The sequence below is a fragment of the Geotrypetes seraphini genome, chromosome 3 (genome assembly GCF_902459505.1).
Source record: "Geotrypetes seraphini chromosome 3, aGeoSer1.1, whole genome shotgun sequence".
Lineage (NCBI taxonomy): Eukaryota > Metazoa > Chordata > Amphibia > Gymnophiona > Dermophiidae > Geotrypetes > Geotrypetes seraphini.
In genome coordinates this window covers 189214297-189225892 of record NC_047086.1, presented here as the reverse complement: position 1 = coordinate 189225892, position 11596 = coordinate 189214297, and the positions used below count along the sequence as shown (strand labels likewise).

The 11596-nt window shown below is 42.8% G+C and overlaps 1 long non-coding RNA gene across 1 annotated transcript; it reads left to right on the top strand.

Annotated features, from left to right (window-relative positions):
• Nucleotides 1–237: 237 nt before the first annotated feature.
• Nucleotides 238–11130, top strand: LOC117356600. Its single transcript, XR_004538677.1, has 6 exons — nt 238–256; nt 6853–6942; nt 9713–9809; nt 10112–10194; nt 10295–10406; nt 10932–11130. It is a non-coding gene; the product is annotated as an uncharacterized LOC117356600 (long non-coding RNA).
• The last annotated feature ends 466 nt before the right edge of the window (nt 11131–11596 follow it).

The window sequence follows — 11596 nt, the reverse complement described above, 5'->3', positions numbered from 1 at the left end:
CCCCCCAAAACCCACTATACCTACCTGTCTACAATCCCAATAGCCCTTATGGCTGCATGTGGCACCTATATGGCAGTAGAGTAGAGTTTGGGGGGAGGGGTTGGTGGGTGCACATGTTCTACCATAATGTAGTAATTAGAGTGGCTTATGGGCCTGGGTCCTCTATGGTTCACTAGCCCAACCCCCCCCAGGTTATTTAAGACACCTGTGTGCAGCTCTACTAGCTCTATACCAGGTGCTGATGTTCTGGAGACAGGTATGTACTTTTTTATTCTGATCTTTGGGGGGGGGGGATGAGGAGGGGTCAGTGAACACTGGGGAAGTCTGTGTGGGTCTTTACTTTGTCTCTGCAATGGTTCTCTTTGGATACCTTTTTGACACTTATACCTGTTTTTACATTGTCTAACTCACAACTAAGTTTTGTCCAGGATGTCTAGTAAAACATTTGATTATCCCTGCAGGACGACTAAGTCTAGGTCGGCCTCCATCCAGCCCACATACTGTCCTAACCACTTCTCTAGATATGTCCCTTTCAGCTCTGGGCACACAACAGCATTCAGAGGCATAAAAAGTCCTGCGACACATCCAGAAAGTCAGTTTGATTATCGGCACTTGAACAACCTGTCTTTTAGTTATCCAAGTTCTGACTTGGGCAGGTTTTTATACGTGTTTAAGTTTTGATTATGAGCCCCATAGCATATAAGTGGGCTATGGAGGTCGCTCCCCAGCTTCTGCCCTAGGCCCCAGTATGTCAAACAATGGCCCTGCCCATGGTGCACAGTAATCTGGCATCAGCTTGCACTGCGGTTGCCTGAGCTGTATGTGTTTTGTGGTGGAGCAGTGTGAAAAAGAAAAAGGGTAATATTGAGTCTCTAGTATTTTCATCTTATACTAAGTTTTCTAAAAAGCATTCCTATTGCTGAGCAGAAAGTTTTCTCATCAAATCCCTAGTGCATGGAAGCTTCTGTTAGCATATTATGCATTTTTACTGTTAATTACTGACTTAATTTTTATGTTGTAGTAATAACGGTTTCTTGACTTGAAAAATGTTCTGTTTTTTCATATAAAGATGATACAATAGTCACTATTGGAAAGTATTCTGAGATTGATTTTGACACATGCCATTGATCATAATGATAAATTAAGCAATGTGCTCAAATCTGGATTCTCCTCTGAGTGATATTTGCATTTGCCACCTGCAATAACTTATGTTTATGTGGCCATTACCAGAACAGTAATGGCTAACAAAGCCACATCCAAGCTCTGGCCACTAGAGGGTGTGCAAGATGACATTTCCAAACTTGTAAAGGCTGTAAAACTATTGCAGTCAATGAAAAACAGGATCCGGCTTTGAGAGTTCTTATGCTCCTGAATAAATCTCTTCCAAAACTTACTAACAAACTTGAAATCGCACTAAACTCCTAAATTTAGGAGCATATAAAGTGGGTGGATTTAGGATGGGGGAAAAAAGTTAGGAGTTTAGCACTGATTTTCAGCACTAAGCTCATAAATCTAGGTAGATGAACGGTGGCCCTAAATGTAGAAGCATAGAGATCAATATTCAAAGCTAGTTAAATGGCCAGAAATAGCTCCTGATCATTTAAATAATTTGTCCGGGGCTAATCAAGCATGTTGAGCAGCACTTAATCGGACAATGCTGCTTAAAATAACTTGCTAGATACACACACACATGTTGGAGGATTCAGAGATGTTTAGATGTGATCAGGGAGGGGGAGGAGGGTTCAGTACTATGGCAGGATTCCTGATCCGGGCAAGTCCGACAAATTCAGGAAACAAAAATATGCAGATGGGGGCGATCGGAGGAACACCCCCATCTGCCTGCATGGCTCGTGCATGCGCAATCAGTGTGCATGCACAGACCACGCAGACCCGTCCCAGCCGCAACTTTTCTTTTTAAACTTTAAACTTTTGCAGCCCGTGGGTTTAACCCACTTCGGGTTAAACCCACAGGCTTGCACATGCAGTCGGGGCAGAAGTGTTCAGGGCAGGCAGGCAGACAGGTATGTTCGGGCCCGACTCTCCTGCTTCCATGCGGCAGCGGCAGCCTGCTCCCTCCTTCCCTTCAGTGCGATCCCATGGGTTTAAAGTGGGGCTGCACTGTGGCGTGCAGCCCCGCTTTAAACCCGCAGGCTCGCACTGGAGGGAAGGCAGCAGAGCCAGGGGGAGCAGAGAGGACATGTCAGGCAGGCATTCGGGGCTGGCAAGCCCAGGGGTGCAGGACTGCGAGAGCCAGGGCAGGCAGATCGAAACAGGCAGATCAGGGCTGCAGGAGGCATTCAGGGCTGTAGGAGATCGTGGCTGACAGGGCAGAGAGCAGGGCTTCAATAGAACAGGAGAGTCGGAAGGACGTTTTCGACTGCTCCCCAGCAGTCGCTTCTTCCGTTGATCAGCCAGCCCTGACAGATGTGAAATTTTGTGTAGTGAATCGCGTCGCTGTCCAAGTTGCATGCATTTCTCCTCATTTGCATGCATGGATTGGAAGCGGATTGCAGGAGATGTAAGTGAATCAGGCCGGAGGGAAATTTGCTCATTAAGGGGTCGCAAACCAATCGGTACACAATCAGTTTGCTTAGTTAATCTAGCCCTATGATTGGAGAGATTGGATTGTGGGGGTAGTAGGCTTGATCTGATGGGATTCTGGCTGGGGGAGCCTGGGATATGGGACGTTGACCGAGAGGATTGGATTGGGGGACAGATGTGCTGGGCAGGGTGTCCCGCTGCAGCATTTCTTTTTTTATTTCTAGTAGGCCCGCTCATGTAACATGTGGTGCCTGACAGTCTGGGCGCTCCCATGCTGTCTGGCACTGCATATAGGTTTCCTTTTACTAAGTACGCTAGCGTTTTTAGCGCTACATGGAAAATACTAACGCCAGCTCTATGGAGGCGTTAGCATGTAGCGTGCGTGGCAATGTAGCGCACGCTAAAACCACTAGCACAGCTTAGTAAAAGGAGCCCATAGTGTTCTGCCATGCAGTTACTGGGCATGTCCCCAGCATTTACCTCACAATCTTTACACATGAGTGCACATTAATTTTTGTTGTAAAACACAGGAAGTGCAAAACTTCTCACATTTTAGTAAAAAAAAAAAAAAAAAAAAAAGCCCCATTCCCTTAGTTTGCTTTATCTGGATGTTCTTCTTGCATTCTGGAGGCTCAACCTGCTTTCGCCTTGAAACCTTGGCCTCTAATGATCCCAGATAGTGGCGCAGTAAGGGTGAGCAACACCCAGGGTACTGGCATCCCTCCTCATCCCCCTGACACACGTGCACACCCCCTTCCCCCGTACTTTTTTAACTTCTCTGACGTAAGCAGCATGTCCATATCGGTGTCGGCTGCCCTCTGACATCACTTCCTAGGTGCGGGTCCCAGGGCAGCAACCTCGCGCTGGGGAAATAAAAAAGATACATGGGAAGGCAAGGGGCACAGGTATGGCAAAGAGAGGCGTGGGGGGAAGATATAGAGGAGAAGGGGTGCCACACCCTTAGGAAGACCGTGCCCTGGGCAGACTGCCTCCTCCCGCACCCCTCTTACTACATCACTTATCCCATAACCTTGCCTGAGCCTGGAAATTGTTTGCCTGGAAATCCAGTGTCTGCCCAGAGATGCCAAGGGTGGCCCATCCGCCAAAAAAAGAGATTTGCTGCCTCAGTGAGGATCATTGAAAGCCAATGAGACTTAGGATTTTTCCATGGAGAAACCCGGGCACGTGGCCCCTCCCCATTCTGCCCCAGCCCCGCTTCCAGCCCCAGCTCCAGACCTATTTTTTTTAAAATGTGTTGTAGGTGAAGCCTGGGGAGCTCCATGGTCTGCTCTCAGTGCCACAGCTCTGGGACTCTCTCTTGCATTCTACCCTTCTCTCACTCCAATTCTCTGACCACAGGGCATGGGAAGCCCTGTGGCTGCTCACTGCCATTACTCTGCTGCTGATCTCCAGTTCAGAATGCATGATAGAAGATAGAGGGGAGCAAGTATGAGTGTGAGTGTGATTGTGTGTGTGTGTGTTATGTAGGGTGACGGGACAAAAGCGCGTGAGACAATCGAGCGCCGACAATATGGAGCAGACAATCGCATGCAAGGACATCAATTTTAAAGTGCTCCGAGGGGGTGTGAGTTATACTGTTACCGTTGCCGTTAGGGGGGGAACCCCCCACACACATTACAGAGGAAATTGATATTTTTCCCTAAAAAAGGGAAAAACGCCTCTTCCCTGTATAATGGGGGGTTCCCCCCAACACCCCCACCCAACGGCAGCACAAACAGTACTAACTTAACTGCGGGGGTTCCCTCCCCAAACCCCAATTCGGAGCACTTTAAAATTAAGTTTAAGTCCGGTGCGCTGATGTCCTGCGCGCGATTGTCTGCTCCGTATTGTCAGTGCTCGATTGTTCTGCGCGTTTTCGACTATGAACCGTTATATAGCTGTCTTGTCTCCCCCCACCCCAGTACCTGTGTTGCTGATGGTAATATACAAACAATAAGCCAAAAAGAAGTGGGGACAAAGCAATGAAATTTCAAAACCACAGCAAATTTACTCAATAACTCATAAAAATGACTCGATACAGAACTGTGTTTTGGCGATATAGTGCCTGCCTCAGGAGTCAAAATTTCTATAAAAGCAGAGAATAAAATACACAGGCATATTAATATACATACAGAAATAAAATACTTCATAAATAAAAAACAGAATAAAACATGATAAAACATAACACGAAGGGGTCCTTTTATCAAGGCGTGGTAGGGGTTTAACGTGCGGAATACCGCGCGTTAAACCGCCTGCCGTGCTAGTCGCTAACGCCTCCATTAACGAGGCGTTAGTTTTATGGCTTGCCGAAGGGGTTACCACGTAATGAAATGTCCAACGCATTAACCCCGTAGCGCGCCTTGATAAAAGGAGCCCAAAGTTGTACATGGATGCAGTAATGCATATGCAGGAGAGAAAAATCTGGGGGGGGGGGGGGGGTGGTTAGCAACCACTGAACATGTTTATAGACCAGTAAAAAGTTACAAGTAAGCAAACTTAAAAAAAAAAAAAGAAAATTTTTCCAGAACAAAAATAATACTTCATACATAGTTAGCAGTATTTCATATATACAGTAGACAAGCTGTGATCAATAGCTGTATGGGAACATCCTAACATTTTGAACCAAAACTCTTTGTCATGGACCACCCTCTGAATCTTTTTAAGCACATGGGCTTGATTTTTGACAATCCCCTTTCTCTGAACAGATATTTTTGTTTGTCCAGCCTCTGGCATCCTTGGGTCATAATCTAAAATTAGCTCCTTTAGACTGACGCAAGACTGTAAAAATATATTTTCTCACTGTTTTCACTGTTCAGTGTATAGGTGTCATCCCGGGGGAGACCACAGGGGCCATGGCCTCCCCAAAAATTGGTAGTCAGTTATGGCTCTACTCCCCCACCTACTTTCCCCGGTTGCTGTAATTTAAAATCTTCAGACAGCCACCGCGCGTCAACGAGCAGGCCTGCCACAGAACCCTTCATTCTGCAGCGTCCCGCTTATGCGGGAACAGGAAGTTGCTGCAGAATGAAGACTTCCTGGGCAGGCCTGCTCATTGAAGCTGCGTGGCAACTGCCCAACTGAATAACTGTCGAGCAACTAGGAAGGTAGATGGGGGAGTAGGGAGCTGGAGAGAGAGGTTGTGCTGCAGGATTCTGCTGGGGCTACAGTGGAGATTCCCCTCCCCCTCCCCAAATAAAATAATAAAAAAGCATTCTGCTGTCTTTGGTTCAGTATTATTCCTTTTACCTTCATGCAGGTGTCACTGTTAGATAATTTATACCCATAGGTTTTTTAGGCCAGCCAAGACAAGATCTATGATATGTTCACTCTTAGGGATCTTGTTCGTTAATTCACCTAAATATGAGGGGATGCTGAAAAGTTCTCAGCCCAAGTAAGAAAAGAATGATGTGGATATGGTTCAATAAATTAAATGAAACAATGCCAAAACGTAGAATTTTATTTCTGAAAATTGGCACTTAATGAAATAAGTTAACACTCTTTACAGCTACAGTAGCAAAATAACGCTCAGAATTTAGGAAGTTGGTTGGTTGGGTGGGAAGAGAAATTTTCAGCACCCCCTCGTGATTACCCAAAGGAGGATTCCATTCACCCTTTTTGCTCACAAAAATCACCAAGTCAGTTCCATCTTTGTTGGGTGGAAGATGACAAAATGAAGATGCAATGCAAAGAACTTCTTTTGGAAGTAATGAAGAGAGTGAAGCTGCTATCAGAACAAACTGCGCCAGCTTCAGCCAGCAGCAATTGTGGTTATGAGGATGACTTATTCCGTTTTCAGAATGCTGATAACAGCGAGAAAAGTCATGTTGCTGCTGAATTAGACCTAGTTCTAAATGACAGTTTTCGTGAAGTAATCAGTGTATCACAATTTCTTCATATCAAGACACTGTTTTTGAAGAATAATGCAGGTTTTCAAGTTTTCCTTTGAAAGATTTGCAGCATGGACGGATTAATTAAGACTCCAAGACGATGCAGCATGACAAACATTTTGAAATTTATTTATTTAATTTATTTAAAACATTTCTAATCCGCCTTTATCTAAAGCAGCTCACAAATTTCCATACATAATAAAAAGAACATTTTAAAAGAGACATACGTCACATAGAGGAAAATACAAAGTCACAATATTATATCATCGTGTCTTAAGCAAGACTAGATCCAGACAATTATCAAATAACATCATTCTTCAATTTAGTGCACCGTTTTCCAATACAGACAAAACTCAAAAGATGTTATATATTCACTTAGAGAAGGCTTGAACAATCAGGTTTTAAGCAACTTCCTGAATTGCAGGAGATTTCTACAAAGATGTAGCATTCCATACAAGGCATTCCATATCAATGGTCCGGCTATAGAGAAACAAGAACTCTTTGTTCGTACATAGTGAGTATTGTTCTGTCTCTATGTGTCCAGCAACCTATGATTCTCAGATCTCAACTTCCACGGTGGAGTGTACAGTTTTCCAGATAATATGGCAGAAAATCATAAATACCCTGGTGTATGAATTTCAGAACTTTAAGTTTAATACGGAATGCTATGGGCAACCAATGCAATCTCTCCTTCATTGTACCGGGAAACCGTTTAATGTATTAGCAGGTGAAGATGTGTCTTATGTCTGATTAAATTGAGAAGTTGAAATCATTAAAATGGCCTCTGATTTTGAAATTAAGGTGTGAAGTTTCTTTCAACACAACTAACAGAATTAATTTTATCTAATGTCATAACTATTTATACCCCACAATTATAAAATAACTGAAAGTAATATATTACTTTTCATAGTGTTATTTTTATCAAACACTGACTAGTTACTGTAATATATTACTTTTTCCTTGCAAAAACTTGTAACTGCAATATATTATTTTTCTGAAGCAACTTAGACAACTCTGTGGATATAATTTGGTTGAACTACAGAAAAGCAGTCTGAGTATATCAAGAATCTAATAAACATACGTACGCGCATAAATGACTAGACTATGTTTTATTAAAACTTGATATAACCAGTGGCATAGTAAAGGGGCCACTGGTTATATCAACCACTGGTTAATCAACCAGTCTGCCCCGGGCCCCGTTTTGGTGGGGGCGCCAACACCCGTCTTCCTCTTTGCGCCTCCCGTTCCTCCCCTCCTCCCCCCACTACCGTGCACACATACCCCTTCTCTCGTACCTCTTTAACATTCACAGTGCGAGCAGCAACCCCAAACTGCTGTTCACACCAGCGTCTGCTCTTATTCTGATGTCACTTCCTGGACCCGTGCCTAGGAAGTGACGTCAGAGGAAGAACCAACACTGGCACAAGCAGCAGGTTGGGGTTGCTGCTCACACCACGAACGTTAAAGAGGTACAAGGGAAGGGGCGTGCACACACGCGGCAAGAGGGAAGAAGTGGATGGGGGTGTGATGGAGAAGAGGGCAGGGAGGGGTCCACTGCCCTGGGCACCTCTCTCCCTCACTACACCACTGGATATAACCACTCAAATTACATAGTTGGAAGTAGAAGAGAGCAGAAAAAAATGTCTGGAGGAGAGAGAAGATGCTGCAACATGATTAAGTTTTTAAATCTCAATTAATATTGAATGCATTAATTGCAGAGTTAACTGTGATTATTTTTCAGACCTAATAAATATCATGTTTTACATGTGGCTATGCTTCAAAATAGATCCCCATTTTACAAAATAAAGGTCTTAGATCCCCATTTTACAAAAAATGTAGAGATCAGAATTAAGATATCCAGGTAAAATGGGGGATCTAAGACCTTTATTTTGAAACATAGCCACATGTAGTTTATTTTGCCTCCAAAATGAAGCCAAGTTAAAACTTAATCTCACTACTTTATTAGCAGCTCTTATAACTGTTTGGAGAGGCTGCATCGGCAGATCCTTTCCCGAAATGCCACCGGTAGTGAGACCGGTGGTTTCTTTTTGGAGGGGAAATAAAACTACATAGAGTTGAGATTGATGAGTTAGAAACACAGAAATATGCTGGCAGAAAAAGGCCACATGGCCCATCCAGTCTGCCCATTCACAGCATCCACTATCTCCTCCTCTCCCTCAGAGATCCCACGGTCTTTGTCTCCACCACCTCTATCAGGAGACTATTCCGCACACCTATCACCTTTTCCATAAAGGTGTATTTTCTTACATTGCTCCTGAGCCTATCACTTCTTAATTTCATCCTGTTCCCTTTCACTCTGGAGTTTCCTTTCAATTGAAAGAGGATGGGACTTATATACCACTTTCTTTGTGTGGTTTACACAATCAAAATGGTATACATATATTAGACAGGTACTTATTTTGTACCTGGGGCAATGAAGTTTTAAATGATTTGCCCAGAGTCACGCTGAAGTGGGAATTTAGCTCACAACCTCAAGGTGCTGAGGCAGCTGCTGTAACCACTAAGCCACTCCTCCACTCACCTCATGTGTATTTATACCACATAGGTATTTTAATGACTCTATCATATCTCCCCCTCATCCACCTTTCCTCCAAACTATACATATTGAGATCATGAAGTCTGTCCCCTCCCCATACACATTATGATGTATGTCAGAATTACATTACTGTGTTTTGGCAGGTCCAGAGTGCAGGCAAAAGGACTCTGGGATATTATATTAAACAAATACCTACCTAAATACCACTAAATGCCACCAAAGACCACTAAATACCTCTATAAAGACATTAAATGCCACTAAATATTAATTACATATTACATAAATACCAGTACTTGAGATTAACAAAGTACCCTTGGCATAATACGGGGGAGTATCCTACACAGTCCTGGAATGGCTCCAGCTATCTTTTCTTAAAGACAGGTGCTTATTGTCAATTGAGACAGAAGGAAGATACTATTTTTAGAACAAACTATAAATACAAGCTAAAACCCTCCCCTTGTCTCTCTTGCTTATCTCTCTCTCTGCCTCCTATCTTCCCTCTTCAACCCCAACACACCTCCACACCTAACCTATTCAGACACACATGACATTCATTCTTACGAACTGACTTTTCTCTCTCATTCACCACAGAAGCAGTTGTATAGCACATTTCTCTAAACATTGTATCTCTGTAATGTTAAGCTTATTTCTATACAAAATATACTTTTTTTTATGCAATCTCCTGGCTGTTGTTTCATAATTCTACTTCCTGCTGCCTCTTTGAAAGTTGAACCCAGGATCCCAAAAATATAATAGAAAATGCAAAAACACAAAAGATTACATTTGGTGGATTGTCTCAGTTACTCAAGAGGATCTCCAGCTGGGTAAGTAGAATTTAATTGTTTTTATGTTGTATGCACTAGGTAGGATGTATACTGCATAGACAGGGTGAGAGATTGTATGTACACCCCAAAGGCCTTGTGCAGCTTTCTTGATTGAAGATTTGTACCTAGATATCAGACAGAATGAGATAGGAATCAAAAGACCTTGTGAACCTTTTTATAGTGGGTTTTGACTTGGTGAGATTTCTTGTCTAAAGGCTCTGTATTAATCCTTGATTTTTATTTCTACCTGTGCCTGATGTAATTATATAGGGTGGTTTGCATTTACTGATCTGTTGTTATAGGCTTGTCAGAGTGTGCTACATGTCACAAAATTCAGTTTAATGTTTGAGCTACTCAGAAAAGACTGTTAGAAAATCCAACTAAGGTAAGCAGTACTTCATTTAAGACATCTCATATCTGCCCCTGGTATCAACTTTACTATTTGTAACTTTGTTTTGTTTTTTTTTAATTCTCTTTCTTGCCAGTATCTGCCTTGGTGAAAGTGCCAGTTCAGGCTGGATTGGAACTGACAGCTGACAACTCTGATCTTCCAACACCTGTTTTATACTTTTCATGCTAAATTTCCGCCTGTTCCAGGTAGTACCCTTCTCGCTCAAAGTGTGGGCATAGGCGTGGTCTTCATGCCAAACTTGCTTAACCTCTACTTTTTCTGCCTATTACTCCAGTCTCCTTTCTCCATACAAGGGAGCATTTCTACATCCAAGGATACACACTTATATAGGTCCTCCTCCTCACTCAGCCCCTTTTGTTCTATGAATAAAAATGTATACAAATAGGAAAATTCTATAATCTTTTTATCTCATTTAAAATACTGTATATAGTTCTAGAGATCTCACCTTTAAAAAGTTATAAACAGGATTGAGTTGGTCCAGAGGATGGCTAGTAAAATGGTCAGTGGCCTTTATCCAAAAGTGTATAGGGAAAGATTTAAACATCTCAGTATGTATACTTTGGGAAAAAAAGTGGGAGGGGGAAAAAATGGTAGAAACAAGTACACAGGAGGTGAGTCTTCAATTAAAGGACAATTTGGAATGAGGGGGCATAGACTGAAGGCAAGAAGGGACAGACTCAGAAGTAACCTGAGGAAATGCTTCTTTACAGAAAGAATGGTGAATTTGTGGAACCGACTCACAGTGGAGGTGGTGAAGATGAAAACTATCTGAATTCAAGAAAGCTTGGAACAAGCACATTGGAGAGTGGACATTGTCTCTGAATGGCTAAATGGCTTTTTTTCTGTCAGTCAGACTATGGCATTATGAAGAGTGTGTATATAATTGAAAAGGAAGCTCTATAAATGTTCAGGCTGTTATGTTCTTGTTTAACTTGCATTTTTTTCTTACATTCATAGTTCCTCTTAGAGGCTTGTTAATGTTTTCACTACATTACTGTTCAGTGATTGTTTTAAAATTCCTCTGAGCAGATCAGAAACTTGGTGTTGGGGAATTCCTCGTACCCCTCCTTCTCCTATCTTCTTCTGTAGGGCTGTCATCAGCTTTAGTACGAACTGAAGGGGGCAGCAAAAACTGGGGAGAAGGAGGAGGAACTGAAAAGCTGTGATTGACATCTTCTGCAGAATGCTCATCAGCAGGCATGGACAACCCTATGGTTTAGTATACCATCCCTATCTACTAGAAAAGATATTATCAAGGTAAGACCCTAATCTCTTTATCATCAATACGGTGGACCTAAAAGCTAGGACGTCTGATGCCGCTTAGGTGGCACTAAGTATGATTCTATACAGTGCACCTGACTTATATAAAATCTCG